The sequence below is a fragment of the Globicephala melas genome, chromosome X (genome assembly GCF_963455315.2).
Source record: "Globicephala melas chromosome X, mGloMel1.2, whole genome shotgun sequence".
Taxonomy (NCBI): Eukaryota; Metazoa; Chordata; class Mammalia; order Artiodactyla; family Delphinidae; genus Globicephala; species Globicephala melas.
Window position 1 is genome coordinate 80,031,813 of NC_083335.1, and position 23,408 is coordinate 80,055,220.

The window sequence follows — 23,408 nt, forward strand, 5'->3', positions numbered from 1 at the left end:
GAGTCCAACAGCACAATAAAAGGATCATACACCATGATCAAGTGGGGTTTATCCCAGGAATGCAAGGATTCTTCAATATATGCAAATCAATCAGTATGATAAACCATATTAACAAATTCAAGGGGAAAACCCATACAATCACCTCAATAGATGCAGAAAAAGCTTTCAAGAAAATTCAACACCCATTTACAATAAAAAACCTCCAGAAACTAGGCACAGAGGAAACCTACCTCAACATAATAAAGTCCATATATGACAAACCCACAGCCAACTTCGTACTCAATGGTGAAAAACTGAAACAGTTCCCACTAATATCAGGAACAAGACAAGGTGGCCCACTCTCACCACTATAATTAAGCATAGTTTTGGAAGTTTTAGCCACAGCAGTCAGAGAGGAAAAAGAAATAAAAGGAATACAAATCGGAAAAGAAGTAAAACTGTTACTGTTTGCAGATGACATGATACTATACATAGAGAATCCTAAAGGTGCTACCAGAAAACTACTAGCACTAATCAATGAATTTGGTAAAGTAGCAGGATACAAAATTAATGCACAGAAATATCTTGCATTCCTATACATGAATGATGAAAAATCTGAAAGATAAATTAATGAAACACTCCCATTTACCATTGCAACAAAAAGAATAAAATAACTAGGAATAAACCTACCTAAGGAGAAAAAAGACCTGTATGCAGAAAACTATAAGACACTGATGAAAGAAATTAAAGATGACACAAACAGATGGAGAGATAAACCATGTTCTGGGATTGGAAGAATCGACATTGTGAAAATGAATATACTACCAAAAGCAATCTACAAATTCAATGCAATCCCTATCAAACTAAGAATGGCATTTTCTCAGAACTCGAACAAAAATTTCACAATTTGTATGGAAACACAAAGGACTCCAAATAGCCAAAGCAACCTTGAGAAAGCAAAATGGAGTTGGAGGAATCAGGCTCCTGGACTTCAGACTATACTACAAACTACAGTAATCAAAACAATATGGTACTTACAGAAAGACAGAAACATAGATCAATGGAACAACATAGAAAGCCCAGAGATATACCCATGCACATATGGTCAGCTTATCTTTAATAAAGTAGGCAATATCATAAAATGGAGAAAAGACAGCTTCTTCAATATGTTGGGTTGGGAAAACTGGACAGCTACAGGTAAAAGAATGAAATTAGTACACTCCCTAGCACCGTATGCAGAAATAAACTCAAAATGGATTAAAGACCTAAATGTAAGCCTAGACACTATAAAACTCGTAGAGGAAAAAAAAAAAAAAGGCAGAGCACTCTATGACATAAATCATAGCAAGATCCTTTTTGACCGACCTCCTAGGGAAATGGTTATAAAAACAGAAATAAACCAATGGGACCTAATGAAACTTAAAAGCTTTTTCACAGCAAAGGAAACCATAAACAAGACAAAAAGGCAACCCTCAGATTGGGAGAGATTATTTGCCAATGAAGCAACTGAAAAAGGATTAATCTCTGAAATATACAAGCAGCTCAGTATAAAAAAACCAAAAAACCCAATCCAAAAATGGGCAGAAGACTTAAGTAGACATTTCTTCAAAGAAGATATACAGATTGCCAACAAACACATGAAAGAATGCTCAACATCACTTATCATTAGAGAAATGTAAATCAAAACTACAATGAGGTATCACTTCACACCGTTTAGAATGGCCATCATCAAAAAATGTACAGACAATAAATGCTAGAGAGGGTGTAGAGAAAAGAGAACACTCTTGCACTGTTGGTGGGAATATAAATTGATACAGCCACTATGGGGAACAGTATGGATTTTCCTCAGAAAACTAAAAATAGAACTACCATATGACCCAGCAATCCCACTATTGGTCATATATCCTGAGAAAACCATAATTCATAAAGAGACATGGACCACAATGTTCATTGTAGGACTATTTACAATAGCAGGACATGGAAGAAACCTAAGTGTCCATCAAAAGATGAATGGATAAAGATTTGTCACGTATATGCAACGGGATATTAGCCAAAAAAAGGAATGAAATTGTGACATTTGCAGAGATGTGGATGGACCTAGAGACTGTCATACAAAGTGAAGTAAGTCAGAAAGAGGAAAACAAATATCATATAATATGGCTTTATGTGGAATCTAGAAAAAAATGATACAGATGAACTTATTTGCAAAGCAGAAATAGAGACAGATGGAGAGAATAAACTTATAGATACCAAGGGGGAAGTGGGGTGGGATGAATTGGGAGATTGGGTTTGACATATATACACTACTATATAATAAATAGATAACCAATGAGAACCTACTGTATAGCACCTGAAAGTCTACACAATGCTCTGTGGTGACCTAAATTAGAAGGAAATCCAAAAAGAGGGAATATATGTATACGTAGACCTGATTCACTTTGCTCTACAGAAGAAACTAACACAGCATTGTAAAGCAACTATACTCCAATAAAAATTAATTTTAAAAAGAGATTCAAGATATAGATGCCCATTGTTGCCACTTTCATTCAACATAGTAGTGGAAATTCTAGCCACAGCAATTAGGCAAGAAATATACAAAAAAGGCATCCCAATGGGAAAGAAAGAAGTAAAATTGTCACTATTTGAAAATGAGATTATATTATATATAAAAAAACATAAAGATGCCACCAAAAAATCTGACAGAACTATTAAATGAATTCAGTAAAGTTGCAACATACAAAATCAATATACAAAATCTCTTGTGCTTCTATGTACTAATAACAAATTATCAGAAAGAAATTAATTTAAAATATCATCTTTACAATTGTATCAAAAACGATGAAATACTTAGGAATAAATTGAACCAAGGTGGTAAAAACATGTACACTCAATACTATAAGGCATTGATGAAGTAAATTGAAGATGATAAAAATAAATGGAAATATATACCATGATTATTGATTGTAAGAATTAATATTGTTAAAATATCCATACTACCCAAAGAAATACACAGATTCAATGCAATCATATTAAAATACCAAAGTCATTTTTCACAGTACTAGAAGGATCATAAAATTTGTATGAAACCAGAAAAGAATAAACAAAAAACATATTGAAAAAAAGAACAAAGATGAAGGCATCATACTCACTGACTTAAAATTTTATCACAAAATTTTAGTAATCAATAGACTATGGTATTGGCATAAAAATATACACATAGATCAATGGAAAATAACCAAGAGCCCAGAAATAAACCCACACATATATGGTCAATTCATTTATGACAAAAGTGCCATGAATATACAATTGGGAAAGGACAGTCTCTTCAATAAATAATGTTCGGAGAAATCAGAAGCCACATAAAAAAGAACAAAAATTGATCATTGTCTTATACCATACACAAAAATTAACTCAAAGTGGATTAAAGACTTAGATATAAGAACTGAATGTAAGACTTGAAACCATAAAACTCCTATAAGAAAAGAGGTGGTGAGCTCCTAGTGGTGATTTTTTATATCTGACTTCAAATGCAGAAGCATTAAGAGCAAAAATAAACAAATAGGACTACATCAAACTAAAAAGCTTCTGCATGGCAAAGGAAATTATCAACAAAATGAAAAGGCAACCTACAAAATGGGAGAAAATATTTGCAAACTATATATCTGAAAAAGGGTTAATATCTAAATATATAAAGATCTCATGCAACTCAAGAGCAATACAACAATCTGTTTTTAAAAAATGGTCAGCAGATCTGAATAGGAACTTTTTTCCAAAAAAGACATACAGATAGCTAATAGATACATGTAACAATGTTCAACATTACTAATCATCAAGGAAATGCAAATCAAATCCAAAATGAGATATCACCCTATATCTGTTAGAATGGGTATTATACAAAGACAAGAAATAGGGGGGACCTTCAAGATGGCGGATGAGTAAGATGGGGAGATCACCTTCCCACGAATACATCAAAAATACATCTATATGTGGAACAACTCCTACAGAACACCTACTGAATGCTGGCAGAAGACCTCAGACTTCTCAAAAAGCAAGAAACACAACACGTACCTGCGTAGTGCCAAAGAGAAAAACAGAAAAAAAAGAATAGGGACAGGACCTGCACCTCTGGGAGGGAGCTGTGAAGGAAGAAAAGTTTCCACACACTAGGAAGCCGCTTCACTGGTGGAGACCAGGGGTGGGCAGGGGAGAAGTTTTGGAGCCACGGAGGAGAGCACAGCAACAAGGGTGCAGAAGACAAAAAGGAGAGATTCCTGTACAGGGAATTGGTGCTGACCAGCACTCACCAGCCTGAGAGGCTTGTCTGCTCACCCACCGGGGCGTGTGGGGGCTGGGAGCTGAGGCTCGGGCTTTGTAGGTAAGACCCTAGGGAGAGTACTGGGGTTGACAGTGTGAAGACAGCCTGAAGGGGGCTAGTGCACCACAGCTAGCTGGGAGGGAGTCTGGGAAAAAGTCTGGAACTGCCTAAGAGGCAAGAGACCATTTCAGGGTGTGCGAGGAGAGGGGATTCACAGCACCACCTAAACAAGTTCCAGAAGCGGGTGTGAGCTGCGGCTATCAGAGCAGACACCAGAGACAGGCATGAAATGCTAAGGCTGCTACTGCAGCCACCAAGACTGTGTGAAAGCACAGGACACTATCCACAACTCCCCTCCCAGGAGGCTGTGCAGCCTTCCATGGCCAGGGTCTCATAATCCAGGGACAACTTCCCCAGGAGAACACACATCACACCTCAAGCTGTTGCAAAGTCACGCTGGCCTCTACCACCGCAGGCTCGGCCCACATTCATTACCCCTCATTCCCCTCGGCCTGAGTGAACCAGAGCCCCCTTATCAGCTGCTACTTTAACCCGGTCCTGTCTGGGCAGGGAACAGATGCCCTCAGGCAACCTACAGAGGCAGACCTGCAGAGGCAGGGCCAAATCCAAAGCTGAACAACAGGAGCTGTGCGAACAACAAAGAGAAAAGGAAATTTCTCCATGCAGCCTCAGGAGCAGCAGATTAAATTTCCACAGTCAACTTGATGCACCCTGCATTTGTGGAATGCATGAATAGACAACGAATCATCCCAAAACTGAGGCAGTGGACTGTGGGAGCAACTGTAGACTTGGGGTTTGTTTTCTGCACCTAATTTGTTTCTGGTTTTATGTTTATCTCAGTTTAGTATTTAGAGCTTATTATCATTGGTAGATTTGTTTAATGATTTGATGGCCCCCTTCCTTTTATATATACGATTGTTTTTCCTTTTTCTCTTTCTGTGACAGTGCATGTGTGTGATTCTTTGTGGGCTTTTCTCTGTATAGCTTTGCTTTTAAAATTTGTCCTAGGATTCTTTCTGTGCCTTTGTTTTTTTTGTTTGTTTGTTTTTTTGTTTTTTTACTTTGCATGGTTTTTAGCACTTCTTATCATTGGTGGATATTTTTATTGCTTTGCTTGCTCCTTTCTTTCCTTTTTTATTACTTTTTTATATTTATTATTTTTATTTTAATAAATTTATTTTACTTTATTTTTCTTTTATTTCCTCCACTTTTCTTGTGAGCCATATGGCTGACAGGGTCCTGGTGCTCCAGGCAGGTGTCAGGCCTGAGCCTCTTAGGTGGGAGAGCCGAATTCATGACATTGGACCACTAGAAACCTCCCAGCCACACATAATACCAAATGGCAAAAGCTCTCCCAGAGATCAACATGTCAATGCTAAGACCCAGCTTCATTCAATGACCAGCAAATTCCAGTGCAGGAAAGCCCATACCCAAAAAACTAGCAAGACAGAAACACAACCCCACCCATTAGTGGAGAGGCTGACTAAAATCATAATAAGTTCACAGACACCCAAAACAACACCACCAGACATGGTCCTGCCCACCAGAAAGACAAGATCCAGCCTCATCCACCAGAACAGAGGCACCAGTCCCATCCACCACGAAGCCTACACAACACACTGAACCAAACTTACCCACTGAGGGCAGAAACCAAAAATAACAGGAACTATGAACCTGCAGGCTGTGAATAGGAGACCTAAAGCAGAGTAAGTTAAGAAAAATGAGAAGACAGAGAAATATGCAGCAGATGAAGGAGCAAGGTAAAAACCCACAATACCAAATAAATGAAGAGGAAATAGGCAGTCTACCTGAAAAAGAATTCAGAGTAATATTACTAAAGATATCCAAAATTGTGGGAATACAAAGGAAAAAGTACAAGAAAGTTTTAACAAGGACCTAGAGGAACTAAAAAGCAAACAAACGATGAACACAATAAATGAAATTAATAATTCTCTAGAAGGAATCAAAAGCAGAATAACTGAGGCAGAAGAACGGATAAGTGACCTGGAAGACAAAATACTGTAAATAACTACTGGAGAGCAGAATAAAGAAAAAAACAATGGAAATAATTGAGGACAGGTTCAAAGACCTCTGGGACAACATTAAATGCACCAACATTCGAATTATAGGGGGTGCAGAAGAAAAAGAGAAAAAGAAAGAGACTGAGAAAATATTTGAAGAGATTATAGTTGAAAACTTACCTAATATGGAGAAAGAAATAGTCAATCAAGTCCAGGAAGCACAGAGAGTCCCATAGAGGATAAATCAAAGGAGAAAAATGCCAAAACATATATTAATCAAACTATCAAAAATTAAGTACAAGAAAAAAATATTAAAAGCAGCAAGGGAAAAGCAAACAATAACATACAAAGGAATCCCCATAAGGTTAACAGCTGATCTTTCAGCAGAAACTCCGCAAGCCAAAAGGGAGTGGGAGGACATATTTAAAGTGATGAAAGGAAAAATTTACAACCAAGAATATTCTACCAAGCAATGATCTCATTCAGATTCAACAGCAAAAGTAAAATGTTTACAGACAAGCAAAAGTTAAGAGAATTCAGCACCACCAAATCAGCTTTACAGCATATGCGAAAGGAACTTCTCTGGGATGGACACACAAGAGAAAGAAAAGACCTACAATAACAAACCCAAAACAATTAAGAATACGGTAATAGGAACATACATATGGATAATGACCTTATAGGAAAATGGAATAAAATTCCAACCAAAAGTCATGGACTGGATGAATGGACACAGAAACAAGACCCATATATATGCTGCCAACAAGACACCCACTTCAGATCTAGGGACACATACAGACTGAAAGTGAGGGGATGGAAAAAGTTATTCCACACAAATGGAAATCAGAAGAAAGCTGGAGTAGCAATTCTCATATGAGACAAAACACTCTTTAAAATAAATATTATTACAAGAGACAAAGAAAGACACTACATAATGATCAAGGGATCAATCCAAGAAGATATAAAAATTGTAGAAGATATAATAACAAGTGTAACTGTTTATGCACCCAACATAGGAGCACCTCAATACATAAGGCAAATGCTAACTGCCAGAAAAGGGGAAATCGACAGTAACACCATAATATTAGGGTACATTGACACCCGATTTTCACCAATGGACAGATCATCCAAAATGAAAATAAAAAAGGAAACACAAGCTTTAACTGATATATTAAACAAGATGTACTTAATTGATATTTATGACATTCCATCCAAAAACAACAGAATACACTTTCTTCTCAAATGCTTATGGAACATTCTCTAGGATAGACCATATCTTGGTCACAAATGAAGCCATGTTAAATTTAAGAAAGTTGAAATCATATCAAGTGTCTTTTCTGAACACAACGCTATGAGACTAGATAGCAATTACAGGAAAAAATCTGTAAAAATACAAACACATGGAGGGTAAACAATAAACTACTAAATAACCAAGAGATCACTGAATAAATCAAAGAGGAAATAAAAAAATACCTAGAAACAAATGACTGAAAACACGACGAACTAAAGCATATGGTAGGCAGCAAAAGCAGTTCTAAGAGGGAAGATTATAGCAATACAACCCTATATCAAGAAACAAGAAACATCTCAAATAAACAACCTAAACTAACACCTAAAGCAATGAGAGAAAGAAGGACAACAAACCCCAAAAGTTACCAGAAGGAAACAAATCATAAAGATCAGGTCAGAAATAAATGGAAAAGAAATGAAGGAAATGATAGCAAAGATCAATAAAACCAACAGCTAGTTCTTGGAGAAGATAAGCTTAATTGATAAAACATTAGCCAGACTCATCAAGAAAAGAAGGGAGAAGACTCAAATCAACACAATTAGAAATGAAATAGGAGAAGTAACAATGACAGTGCAGAAATACAAAGGATCATGAGAGATTACTTCAAGCAACTATAGGCCAATAAAATGGACAACCTGGAAGAGTAGACAAATACTTAGAAAAGCAAAACCTTCCAAGACTGAAGCAGGAAGAAATAGAAAATATATACAGACCAATCACAAGCACAGAAATTAAGACTTGGATTAAAAATCTTCCAAGAAACAAAAGCCCAGGACCAGATGGCTTCATAGGCGAATTTGATCAAATATTTAGAGAAAAGTTAACACCTATCCTTCTCAAACTCTTCTAAAATATAGCAGAGGGAGGAACATTCACAAAATCATTCTCTGAGGCCACCCTCACCCTGGTACCAAAACCAGACAAAGATGTCACAAAGAAAGAAATCTACAGGCCAATATCACTGATGAACATAGATACAAAACTCCTCAACAAATTACTAGCAAACAGAATCCAACATTACATTAAAAGGATCATACTCCATGATCAAGTGTGTATTCTCCTAGGAATGCAGGGATTACTGAATAAACGGAAATCAATCAATGTAATAAAACATATTAATAATTTGAAGTAGAAAAACCATATGATCATCTCAATAGATACAGAAAAAGCTTTTGAAAAAATTCAACACCCTTTTATGATAAAAACCCTTCAGAAAGTATGCATAGAGGAAAGTTATCTCAATATAATGCCCATATATGACAAACCCACAGCCAACATTGTTCTCAATGGTGGAAAATTGAAACCATTTCCTCTAAGATCAGGAACAAGACAAGGTTGCCCACTCTTACCACTATTATTCAACACAGTTTGGAAGTTTTAGCCACAGCAATCCGAGAAGAAAAAGAAATAAAAGGAATCCAAATTGGAAAAGAAGAAATAAACCTGTCACTGTGTGCAGATGACATGATACTACACATAGAGAATCCTAAAGAGGCTACCAGAAAAATACTACAACTAATCAATGAATTTGGTAAAGTAGCAGGATACAAATTTAATGCACAGAAATCTCTTGCATTCCTATACAATAATGATGAAAATTGAAACAGAATTTACGGAAACACTGCCATTTACCATTGCAACAAAATAATTAAAATACCTAGGAATAAACCTACCTAATCACACAAGTGACCTGTATGAAGAAAATTATAAGACACTGATGAAAGAAATTAAAGATGATACAAACAGGTTGAGAGATTCTTGGTATTGGAAGAATCAACATTGTGAAAATGACTATACTACCCAAAGCAATCTACAGATTCAATGCAATCCCATTCAAACTACCAGTGGCATTTTTCACAGAAATAGAACAAAAAATTTCACAATTTGTATGGAAACACAAAAGACCCTGAATAGCCAAAGCAATCTTGAGAAAGAAATGTGGAGCTGGCTGAGGCAGGCTCCCAAACTTCAGACTATCATACAAAACTACAGTAATCAAGACAGTATGGTACTGGCAGAAAAACAGAAATATAGATCAATGGAACAGGATAGAAAGCACAGAGATAAACCCATGCACATATGGTCACCTTATTTTTGATAAAGGAGGCAAGAATAAACTGTGGAGAAAAGACAGCCTCTTCAATAAGTGGTGCAGGGAGACCTGGACAGCTACATGTAAAATAATTAAATTAGAACACTTCCTGACACCATACACAAAATAATCTCAAAATAGATTAAAGACCTAAATATAAGGCCAGGCACTCTAAACCTCATAGAGGAAAACATAGGCAGAACACTCTATGACATAAATCACAACAAGATCCTTTTTTACCCAACTCCTAGTGAAATAGAAAAAAAAAACAAAAATAAAAAAATGGGACTTTATGAAAGTTAAAAGCTTTTGCAGAGCAAAGGAAAACATAAACAAGACAAAAGGACAACCCCTAGAATGGGAGAAAATATTTTCAAATGAAGCAACTGACAAAGGATTAACCTCCAAAATTTACATGCAGGTCATGCAGCTCAATATGATAAAAACAAAGAAACCAATCCAAAAACGGGCAAAAGACCTAAATAGACATTTCTCCAAAGAAGACATACAGATAGTGAACAAACACATGAAAGGATGCTCAACATCACTAATCATTAGAGAAATGCAAATCAAAACTACAGTGAGGTACCACCTCACACCGGTCAGAATGGTCAACATCAAAAAATCTAGAAACAATAAATGCTGGAGAGGGTGTGGAGAAAAGGGAACACTCTTGCACTGCTGGTGGGAATGTGAATTGGTTCAGCCACTATGGAGAACAGTATGGAAGTTCCTTAAAAAAACTAAAAATAGAACTACCATACGACCTAGCAATCCCACTACTTGGCATATACCCTGAGAAAACCATAATTCAAAAAGAGTCTTGTTACACAATATTCGTTGAAACTCTATTTACAATAGCCAGGACATGGAAGCAACCTAAGTGTCCATTGACAGATGAGTGGATAAGGAAAATGTGGCATGTATATACAATGGAATATTACTCAGCCATAAAAATAAATGAAATCGAGTTATTTTTAGTGAGGTGGATTGACCTATAGTGTGTCATACAGAGTGAAGTTAAGTCAGAAAGGGAAAAACAAATACCGTATGCTAACACATATATATGGAATTTTAAAAAAATGTTTCTGAAGAACCTAGGGGCAGGACAGGAATAAAGACGAAGACATAGAGAATGGACTTGAGGATACAGGGGTGGGGAAGGGTAAGATGGGACAAAGTGAGAGAGTTGCATGGACATATATACACTACCAAATGTAAAATCGATAGCTAGTGGGAAGCAGCCACATAGCACAGGGAGATCAGCTCAGAGCTTTGTGACCAGCTAGAGTGGTGGGATAGGGAGAGTGGTAGGGAGAAGCAAGCGGGAGGAGATATGGGGATATATGCATATGTATAGCTGATTCACTTTGTTATAAAACAGAAAGTAACACACCATTGTAAAGCAATTATACCCCAATAAAGATGTTAAAAAAATAAATAATAAATTTAAATAAATAAGTCCAGATTTTAAAAGCAATGTTTCCTTGTAGTCATCTTTTCAGAGAGCTTCCAAGGGTATTCTCTCCTGGACTTTCTCTGCAGCCTGTTCTGTTAAGAAAAGCAATTTTGTGTTTCCCTTTTTATCATGGCCTCACACTAAGATACAAATAAAATGAATTATGTTTGAAGTAACCTCAGCTTTCACGTGCCTGCCAGCTACAGTGACCCCAGACAGTAGTGTTTGCACCAGATTTCTGACACCCCCTACAAATCCAGGTCTCTTGTGCACCTCCAGTGTCTGCTGGCTCCAATGGCACTAGGCTCCCACTGAGCTCCCAGAAATCCAGGTCTCCATTTCATCCCAGTGTCTGCTGATTCCTGTGGCCCCAGGCAATGACCTTGGCACCAGACTCCTTGTGGACTCCTGGGAAATCAAACCCCCTGTGCCTGCCAGCTCCAGTGCCCCAGGAGTTTCCCATGGTACTAGACGCCTGCTGTGATATCAGATTCCCAGTGGACTCCTGTAAAATCATGCCCCCAGTTCACCCTGGTGTCTGTCAGTTCCAGCAGCCCCAGGCATCCTATGTGGTCCCAGGTAGTTTGCACAGCAACAGGCTCCCATGTGAACCCAAGCCACCAGTTCAACCTGGCACCTGCCAGCTCAAGCCCTCAGACAGCTGTCATGGCCCCAGGCTCCTAGCAGTCCCATGATCACAAGTACCCACCTCATCCCAGGACCTGTTGGTTCCACTGGCCTCAAGCAGATCCTGTGGCACCAGGGTCCTAGTGAGCTCCCACAAAACCTGGCACCCAGCTTACCCCAGTGCCTGCCAGCTCCAGGAGCCCTAGGCAGCATCTGTGGAGCCAGACAGCTTCCACAGCACCAGGCCCCCAGTGGGCTCCTGTGAGTTCAGGTCCCAGCTCACCCTGGCTCCCACTGGCTCCAGTGGCCTCAGGAGGTTCTCATGGCACCAGACTCCTGAGGGCTCACACAACCCACTACCTCAACTCATCCCTATGCCTTCCGGCTCCAGTGGGCCTGGGCAGCTCCTGCTCCTCCAACTGACTTCCTTAGCTCCAGGCTCCCAGAGGGTCCCTGAAAACCGAGAACCTGGATTGGCTCCCAGAGACCCAGGAGGCTTCTGTGACCTTAGGCTTCCAATGGGCGCCTGTGGTCCCAAGCTACTGATCCATACCAACACCAGACATCTCCCATATCACTAGGCTCCCATGAGCTCAGGCTTCTGGCTCATCTCACCACTGGCTGGCTACCATGGCCACAGGCAGCTGCTGTGGAATTGGGCTCCTAGTGGGCTTTCACGAACCCAGGCTCTCAGTACATCCCATAAAAAGAAATGAAATTGAGTTATTTGTAGTGAGGTGGATGGACCTAGAGTCTGTCATACAGAGTGAAGTAAGTCAGAAAGAGAAAAATAAATACCGTATGCTAACACATATATATGGAATTAAAAAAAAAAAAGGTCATGAAGAACCTAGGGGCAAGACAGGAATAAAGACGCAGACCTACTAGAGAATGAACTTGAGGACACAGGGAGGGGGACAGGTAAGCTGGGACAAAGTGAGAGAGTGGTAGTGTATATATGGACATATATACACTACCAAAGGTAAAATAGATAGCTAGTGGGAAGCAGCCGCATAACACAGGGAGATTAGCTCGGTGCTTTGTGACCAGCTAGAAGGGTGGGATAGGGAGCGTGGGAGGGAGGGAGATGCAAGAGGGAAGAGATATGGGGATATATGTATATGTATAACTGATTCACTTTGTTATAAAGCAGAAACTAACACAACATTGTAAAGCAAGTCAATAAAAATTTTAATAAATAAATAACTATACAGTGAAAAAAAAAAGACACTATTGACTATATTATCTATCTAGATATTTGGCTTTCCAGGTTTTTTTTCCTTTCTCTCCACCCCGCTTCTGTCCTTTTTTTCTTCCAGACTGTGAGACATGGTACTATTTTCCTTCACAACGTGATGTTACTTTTGATGGTAATGGCTTAAAACTAGTGTAACCATATAATTTATTATACAAACTGGAATGCTTTTAGGTGTGTAGTCACTACTCATAATTATAGCAGAAGTATGGATGAAAACAGGGACAAATGGTTAACCTACTACTATGTAAGGGCTAAACTGGCTCATAGAAAGTTTTGTGCTTTTCCACAATAGAGCCAAAACAAATGCGATACTAGCCTTTCTGTTTTCCATTTAAGCAATTCTAAGTGTGACATTACTGTTTGCGATATCCTATATTAAGAATATTTTTTTTCAAGTCAAAACATTTAAGTGAACTTTTAAAAAGTTTCTTTTGTTTCTTAGGTTTTTTATTTGTTTGGTTGGATTTTTACTAAAAGTGTAAAAAAATGTTACTTTCTACTTAAAACTACCTCTGAATGGAAGCATTGGGTTTAATCAGTTCTGAACTTGAACAGTCTCTTTGTTTCTCTGTACCACTAGAAAGAGTGGTGTGTTTAGCAAATATTGTTAATGTGCCTGAAATTCTACCTTCAAAGTCTCTACAGAGGTTTAACTGTATATAAGCCAAGGGTCACCATTAGGGTTCCGGTTTTAGTCCATTTTATAAAACTAAGACTGTAGTGTCCTCTGTATCCCTTTAGCGTCATCTGAATAAAGTTCTAACTAATATTCCCAAATGTTATGTTATCTTACAGGTGAAGGGCAACCACAGGTTTAAATGAAGACAAACCGTAACCATGCAGGGTGCTCTTGTGTTGGAAATGTGACTGTTAAAATTCTCTCAGTAAAGTTTCACAGTTTTGTCCAAAGAAGTCTTGCATGTCTTTTGTTAAATTTATTCCTAGGTATTTGATGCTATTAAAAATTGTACCTTTTATTGGAAATTTTATATTTTGTTTGATCTGGTATATAGAGACCTAATTTTTGTGTATTTTTTTTCTACCCAGCAACCTTGCTAAAATATGCTTATTAAGTCCTAAAGTTTATCTTTAGATCCTTTTCAGTGTTCAACATACATAATCATATCATCTTTGAATAATAATAACAGTTTTGTTCCTGCCATTTTAAACATTATAGCTTTTATTTCCTTTTCTCATTTTACAGCATTAGGTAGACCCACCCAGTAAAATAATGTTGAACGGAACTGGTGACTGTGGACATCCTTGTTTTTCCCTGATGAGAAATGGAACTTTTTCAATATTTCACCATGGTGTTTACTGTGCTTTTCTTTTGGTAGATATACTTTATCAAAGTCATTGTATTCTATTATTAGTTTGCTTAGAGTGTTCATCTTGATTACATGTTGAATTTCACCAAACACTTAAAGTGCATTTATTGAGATGATCATAAGATTTTTCCCTCTATTAATATATGAATGGGTTGAATTAAATGGACAAGTTTCTATGTTTAAGCCAACTTTATATTCCTAAAATAAACACAGTTTGGTCATGAGTAATCTATGTCTTAATAATTTGTTTAGGATTATGTGTGTCCCCATGAGTGACACTAGCCTATACTTTTATTTCATGTACTCTCTTTGACTTTGGTATCAAGGTTATGCTAGCTTCATACAATGAGCTGGGATGTAAAACCGCTTCTATTCTCTAGAGCTTCAAGGCTGTGAGTAATGTAGGGCCAGGCTCTCCTGTGATCAGCTGTTTCTGAATTGCCTTTCTCTTTGAAGATTGGACTTTACTTAAAAGGTAGAGACAGAAGGGGCAGCTCCAGGTTGCCATCCCTTCAAACTTTGTGAGGTGCCCATCTTCCCTGCAAGATACCTCTAATGATGCTGTCACTCTGAAAGCTACCTGCTCCTGTTTCTATGCTGATATCAATCTCCTCTACACAGAAAGTTAAAAGTCACGGCTCTGTTAACTTGCCTAGATGATTTTGATCTGTCCTGTATGGTCACGAATGGCTGACCAACCCTGGAGCTGTGTACAATTATGACCATAGCTTCACTTATTGAGTTCTTTTATCTAATAATAATAGGATTTACTATAAAACTCACATTTATAGAGTATGTACTGTTAGCCATTTTTGTGTGCTAGATTCTGTACATGTATGACCTCATCAGGTCCTCAAAAAGGAAGTCAGAGTTTTCTCAAAATTGAGAATCTCTGACCCCAGTAAAAAGCAGATTGGGGGTTTGAGTTCTAAGTTCAAAACACTTGCTCTTTTCTCAGAGTAAAAGCTCCTGAAGTGTTGAGTACAGAACTGATGCTGTATATGATGACTTCAGTTATAATCTGATGTTTTTATAAGATTTAATTTAAATTTTAAAAATATATAAAATTGTTTGACTTAAAAGGCTTTGTTCTCCTCTTGAAGGAAGGGTTTCCCAATATGTGAAACACAGACCACATACTGCAGATGAAGCGTTGCCCCAGATGGTATTCCAGGCGAAATAATTGATATTAAAAACAAACATCTAAAAGTAGTAACATGCTTATCTTATAGTGCTACAGAAAAGTATAACTAGAACACTAAACCTTTTGGGGACAGTTTGTGGAGAGACAGAGAAAAAAACTTATGCCACAGGCCTCATGGCAAAATGTCACAACATCCCCTGCAAACACCCCTATCCTTCCAAGTTATTCAGAGGTGGGGAGGGAGCAGCCACAAATCTCTTTATTTCTTCTGCAAAATCCTCCACTGGCCTGACAGTCACAGATCACACTCAGAATCCCCCAACTGCCCAATTCCAGCCTTACACCCCTATTAATATATACAATGAGAGCCAAGTTACATCTCTGAGCTCGCATTTTTATCTTAACACCCCAAAAATCAGTTCTGAAGAAAAGACCCTGCTCAGAATCCATCCCGCTTAAGGAATAATAAATGCAATTATTTCTCCCTCTTAATACAGGTTTAAAGATATTTCCTGACCCAAAAGGACTGAAAATCTATGGTTCAAATAAAAAGACTAAACGTAAGGTATCCCAATTTGCTACAAAATATGTGAGAAGTCCCTAGGCTTTAGAGTTGGATGAAAGGATTAGAATGTAGGTAGAAGAGGGAAAGGGAGCAGTGTAACTGGCTAAGGCCAAACGACTTGGGTCCTACCTATTCTGTCTGCTTATAGGCCATGGCATGAAATAGCCATTGGTTTCGATCCTGCCTCTGACATGCACTGTGTGATGGTGGGAAAGGTATCTATATCCTTTGGGTCTGTTTCTCCGTTTCTAAAATAGGAATTAAAATATTTACACTAAAGGATTGCTGTGGTGAAATAAGTGAGGTAGCATATGGATACATATGGTGTTTGCCATGGGGGATATTACACTGGTGGGGCAGACAAGTCACATAAACAGAAGAGCAGTTGAAGTGCAAAGGAGGAACACAGGGAAGGAACCTAGAAGAAAAGTGATGAATGAGGTGGCCACAAAGCAGGAGGAAAACAAGCAGAGGAGACTCGTGAGGGTAAAAGAGGTCAACTGGACTTCCCACACCCACTGATCACTGGGTTCACATACTTGGTTCTGTTGATATAAGGCTGAGTGACATTTATGCCTTACACTTAAAACTAAAATAACCAGATTGGCAGTGTTGTGTTTATTCAAGAAGTATTTATTGAGAGCCTAGTCTGTTCCTTAGCCCCTTTGTATATGGGAAGGCTTTAGCGAATTAGCCAATGCAGCCCCTGGGGGCTGATCTGAGAAAATAGCAGTGGCTAAGGTTCATTATAAATATAAATGTGGGCAGTACACTGGTACTAGATGATTCTGGCAAGAGTGTGGGTAAAGGGCACAAGCTCCCTGTGCCAGAGATTCCCAAGATCACCCTCAGGCTTGATGATCTGTTAGAAGGACTCACAGGACTCAGAAGCTATTATATTCATGGTTTGGTTTATTACAGTGAAAGGATACAGATTAGAATCAGCAAAGGGAAAAGGTGTATGGGATGGAGTCCAGGAGAAACCAGGTGCAAGATTCCTTTCCCAGGGGTCCCTTCCCAGTAGAGTTGCATGGGGACATGTTTGTATATTCTCCCAGCAATGGTGTGGGACAATACATGTGAAATGTTGCCAACCAGGGACGGTCATCTGAGCCTTGGTCTCCATTTTTTTGTGAGGAGTCAGTCACATAGTCATGCAGAGTTCATGTGACTGATCTCAGTTACTCAGACCATATCCCCCCAGAGCAAAACCAGACATTCATCATAAATCACATTGTTAGGATAAACTTATTTGATCCTGCTGGTACAGCATGGCCCAAGGTCTCAAAGATGCAAAAACTCTTATCAGGCAAAATATTTGAAGGGCTCAGAAGTTATCTCTCGGGAGCCATCCAAGGGCCAATCCTGGAGGCAGGCTTTTCTTTGGTATGTGCAGGATTTGAGCAACCCAGGCCCACTGAGGTAACCCTTTCCTGCACATCCCCCTCAAAGAGAACAGAAGTTTGCAAAGAGATATTTCCTATGATCTCTTGTTTATAATGTATTATTTCCAATAACCAAATGCTGGTTTAATAATGGTATAGGGAGGAAAAATATCTTTTTTCTCCACCCTTTGAAGTTCTTGGCTGGGGCTGCTGTAACAAAAGACAGATAACAAGAGAAAAGCATATTAATTTGTTTTATATGAGTTTTACAAGACCCGAAGAAGTGGTTAAACCTGAGCGTTTTATGCTAGATTTGATGAAGAGTGGAAAGTCCTGGAAAAATGTGATAAGATAAAAAAGAATGTGAGCTGAGTGTAATAAACTAGGGGAAACATCAAGGCCTGTCTGTTCAGATTCTTGTCAGTGTCCCTGTGTCTTTGGAGATAAGGATGCTCCTTTCCTCTGGGTAGAGGGAGGGCACCTCTCACATGAGGGTCTTATGACCTGTTTCAGAGAAAGGTCAGAAAATCCTGCCTGTACTTGCCGTTTCTTAAATTCCTTCAGCTGGAAATATTCAACATGTCAAGGTGCCATATTTTGGAGTAGCATGTCCTGAACTTCATCATCCTCTAAACTTGATTATCTAGTGTCATCATCACTCAGACAAAACCTCCCAATCAACCAAGCCAAACCAAACCAAACCAAACCCAAAACCAAAGACAAAAAACAATCTTGTCTGAGCCCCTGCTGGGAATCAAGCTCCTTGCTCTGGGCTTGGCAGGCTCTGAGGACATAGGAATGATTGATTCAGGCAGGATATAAGTTCTCAAAGAGCTCAGAGTTAATGAGTAGAGAACCATCCAGAAGATAATGATGATAGAACAAGTATGATGAGAGCCATGGCAGGGGAGGGCCAAGGGATGCTCAGTATACAGAGGAGAGCCCTGTAACCCAGGTGGTCAGGAATGGCTTCTCCCAGGGGATGGTGTGAGTGCTCTAGGTACTGCTTCACTATAAGTACATTTCAATCTCTCTGTTACTACCCTTAAAAAAAAAACACCTCACTGCTCTGTTATCCTCATTTTATAGGTCAAGTAATGGAAGAGAAGAGAAGAGAAGTATCTTATTCAAGGTCAAATCACTAGTTCCCAGTGCAGCTAGTTTCCAACCCAGGACTCTTAGAACCCCTATGTACTTCTCATTATAACCATCTATTTGCTTTTAATATTGTCTTCTGTCTTAATTCACATTCACCATACATATGTTTCTTTGCTCTGCTTGTCCCATAAATTCTTTCTCTTTAATTCATCAGGAGTTTATTTATTTATTTTTACAGCTTTAGTGCCAAACCACCAAAATATTTTTCAAACTGGCTGTACAATTTTGCATTCTCACCAGCGGTGTATGAGGGTTGCTTCACATCCTCATTAACTCTTGGGATGGTCAGTCTTTTTAATTTTAGCCATTCTAAAAGGAGTGCGTGGCATCTCCTTGGGGTTTGAATTTGCATTTCAACATGTTGAGCCTATTTTCATGTGCTAAGTTTTCATCCACATTTATTCTTGTCTGTTCACATTTTTTGTACATGTTTTATTGGGTTGTCTTTTTTTTTTGGCTGCATTGGTCTTCATTGCTGGGTGCAGACTTTCTCTAGTTGTGATGAGCGGGGGCTACTCTTCATTGCGGTGCGTGGGCTTCTCATTGCGGTGGCTTCTCTTGTTGTGGAGCATGGGCTCTAGGTGTGTGGGCTTCAGTAGTTGTAGCACACAGGCTCAGTAGTTGTGGTGCACGGGCTCTAGGGCGCACGGGCTTCAGTAGTTGTGGCACATGGGCTCTAGAGTGCAGGCTCAGTAGTTGTGGGCACACGGGCTTAGTTGCTCCACAGCATGTGGGATCTTCCTGAACCAGGGATCGAACCTGTGTACCCTGCCTCGGCAGGAGGATTCTTAACCACTGTGCCACCAGGGAAGTCCCTGGGTTGTCTTCTTTTTTGGGGGGATCTACTATTTATTTTTATTTTTACTTGGTATTCTGAAATTTTACAGTAATATGCCTTTGTCTAAGTCGTTATTCATTTGTGTTGGATACACATGGTCTTCATTTCTAAGGCACATTCTTGCATTATTTCTTTGATAATTTTCTCTGCCTTTTCCTCTGTTCTCAGTATCTAAGTATCTGGAAAGTTTTAAAATCTAATTCTAGATCACCTTTATTAAGACTTAAAAAAATTGTTTCACTCTTTTTGTCTGTTTATTCAACTTTCTGGAAGATTTGCTCAACTTTTTTTTTCAAGCCTTCCACTGAATGTTTCATATTAGCTACCTGATTTCCAGGAGATTTTTTGGAAATCTATATTTTTCACTTCAATGAAAAAATTTAAAAAACAAAAAACAAAAAAACTACTTTTAGGGAATTCCCTGGTGGTGCAGTGGTTAGGACTCCACGCTTCCACTGCAGGGGGCATGGGTTCCATCCCTGGTTGGGGAACTAAGATCCTGCAAGCCTCACAGTGTGGCCAAAAAAAAATGTATTTTTCTACTTTTTCTTAATTAATGGGTGATTAAAATATAAACATACACTTAATCCAATTAAGGTCTCTTTACTGAGTTCTGAAAATAATATTATGGCAATTTCCTACAAAATCTTGGAAATTCATTTTTTTCCCTTCCCAGTGGAAGAGATTACAGAGCACTGAAGTTGTGTGTTGCCCATAGACTTACAAACCCTGGTGTCCCCTAGCCTTGACAATAACCTTTTGTAAAGGACAAAAGATGGCCCATGGGAGCAGAAATTCTTAGGTTGTATCAACTTTGAAGTGTTTTCAATGAGCTGAAAGCCAGGGAAAACTGGCTGATGCTTGCTCTTTCCCCCCAAGTCACCTGATGACTGTCTTTGATTCAGAAAAATAGGTGAAGAGGCACTCAAAGGATGACAGAAAATGCAGGGAATGAGGGAATGTAGGGAGTTGCTTTTGGTTTTTTATTTCTTATGGAAGAAGATAAATCCCTGACATCTGGTCAGTTTACACTCAAGTTTACGCATTAAAGGTGTTTGGAAATCTTTTTATTGCTCAGGCTTTGGATCACAGACCTTTGTCAGGAACTGTGTGGCTGGGTCAGAAGTCATGCTGAAGACTGGTGTCAGCCCCCCTCAGCCAGGGCTCCTTAGAGAAAAGATACTTATCTAGGCCCCAGGTAAGGCTTATAGTTGCACAAATTGGTCTATGTCATAGGGACAAAGGCCTCAGGATGACCAGAGACCACCAGATGTGTCTGCTGGGAATCATGAGGCTGAGAATCTGGTGATGAATTCCCCAAAGAGGCACCAGCCCCTCCAGGCTGCTCAGCTCAGGTCGGTCAGGGTCTTGGGCACCTGGAATTGCAGGACAAGCATTTGCAGCAGTTGCAGGTAAGCAGCCTCCCCCTCCTGCACGAAACATTTTGCTCTGGGGTCCTGATAAAAACCATTGCTTCAGTTAAACAATTATTTATTTACTTTAAAATTGCGGTTAAAGATACATAACACAAATTTTACCGTTTAAACCATTTTTAAGTGTACAGTTCTGTGGCAATAAGTACATTTACATTTCTGTGAATGATCACTATCATCCATCTCCAAAACTCTTCATTTTGCAAAACTGAAACCCTGTACGCATTACACATGACCTCCCCATTTCCCCCTCTGTCTCTCTTTCACTCCTGATATTGGTAATTTGTCTCCTCTTTGATTTTTGTTTGTTTGTGTTTTTGGTCCGTCTGGCTAGAGTTTTATCAGTTTCATTGATCTTTCCAAGGAATTAGTTTAGTTTCATTGACTTTTTTCCTCTTATTATTCTGTTTTCTTGATTTCTTTTCTGTATTATTTCCTTCCTTCAGCTTGGCTTAATTTTGTTTGTCTTTTTCTAATTTCATGAGGTGGAAGCTTAGATCATTGATAGGAGGACTTGATGGAGTTCAGGACATGCTTCTCCCAAATATGGCACCTTGGCCTATTGAAAACTTTAAGCTGAAGGAAGTGGAGAAAACAGCAGAAGCAGGGAGGTCACTCTGACCTTCCTCCTGCCCTCTCCCCGAAACAGTTCATACACCCTCATGTGAGAAGTGCCCTCTGCATACCCAGAGGAAAGGAGCATTCTTATCTCTGAAGACAAAGGAACCCTAATAAGAATCTGAACAAACAGGCCTTGCTAACTTTCCCCCAGTTTAATACACTTATCACATGCTCTCTGACCCTATCATATTTATCTATGACTGTCTAGGCTTCATCAAACCTAGAATAAAACTACTCAGGTCTGTTTCCTCAGGTCTTCACTTCCTTATGAAGGTTCCCGCGTCATGTAAAATTTATATTAAATGAATTTACATACTTTTCTCCTGTTAATCTTTGTCATTTTACTTTTCAGACCCAGCCAAGGACCCTAAGAGGGTCAAGGGAAAATTTTTCCTCTCCTATAAACTTCTTTTCTAACATAAGTATTTAATCATAATTTTTCCTCTAAGCACTGCTTTTGGTGCATATCACAAACCCTGTTTCATTGTGTTTTCAGTGTCACTTAATTAAAAATATTTTCTAACTTGCTTTGTGACTTACTCTTTGATACACCCATGGGTTATTTACAAATGTCTTTCATTTTCAGACATTTGGAAATTTTCCAGATATTTTTCTGTCATTGATTTCTAGTTTAGTTGCATTACAGCCAGAGAACATACTGTGCATTATTTCAATTCTTTTAAATTTGTTAAGATTTTGTTATGACTCAGAATTTGGTCATATGGACATTGGTTTTCCTTCTTCCACTTATAAGGATCTTTGTGGTTACACAGGGGCCATCCAGATAATCCAGGATAATCTCCCCAGCTCAAGATTCTTAACTTATACAGACTGAAAGAAAGGAGATAGAAAAAGATATTCCATGCAAATGGAAACCAAAAGAAAGCTGGAGTAGCAATTCTAATATCAGACAAAATAGACTTTAAAATAAAGACTATTAGAAGAGACAAAGAAGGACACTACATAATGATCAAGGGATTGATCCAAGAAGACGATATAACAATTGTAAATATTTATGCACCCAACATAGGAAGACCTCAATACATAAGGCAAAAACTAACAGCCATAAAAGGGGAAATCGACAGTAACACATTCATAGTAGGGGACTTTAACACCCCACTTTCACCCATGGACAGATCATCCAAAATGAAAATAAATAAGGAAACACAAGCTTTAAATGATACATTAAACAAGATGGACTTATTGATAATTATAGGACACTCCATCCAAAAACAACAGAATACACATTTTTCTCAAGTGCTCATGGAACATTCTCCAGGATAGATCATATCTTAGGTCAGAAATCAAGCCTTGGAAAATTTAAGAAAATTGAAATTGTATCAAGTATCTTTTCCGACCACAACGCCATGAGACTAGATATCAATTACAGGAAAAGATCTGTAAAAAATACAAACACATGGAGGCTAAACAATACACTACTTAATAACGAAGTGATCACTGAAGAAATCAAAGAGGAAATAAAAAATACCTAGAAACAAATGACAATGGAGACACAACGACCCAAAACCTATGGGATGCAGCAAAAGCAGTTCTAAGAGGGAAGTTTATAGCAATACAAGCCCACATTAAGAAGCAGGAAACATCTCAAATAAACAACCTAACCTTGCACCTCAAGCAATTAGAGAAAGAAGAACAAAAAAACCCCCCAAAGTCAGCAGAAGGAAAGAAATCATAAAAATCAGATCAGAAATAAATGAAAAAGAAATGAAGGAAACGATAGCAAAGATCAATAAAACTAAAAGCTGGTTCTTTGAGAAGATAAACAAAAAGGATAAACCATTAGCCAGACTCATCAAGAAAAAAAGGGAGAAGACTGAAATCAACAGAATTATAAATGAAAAAGGAGAAGTAA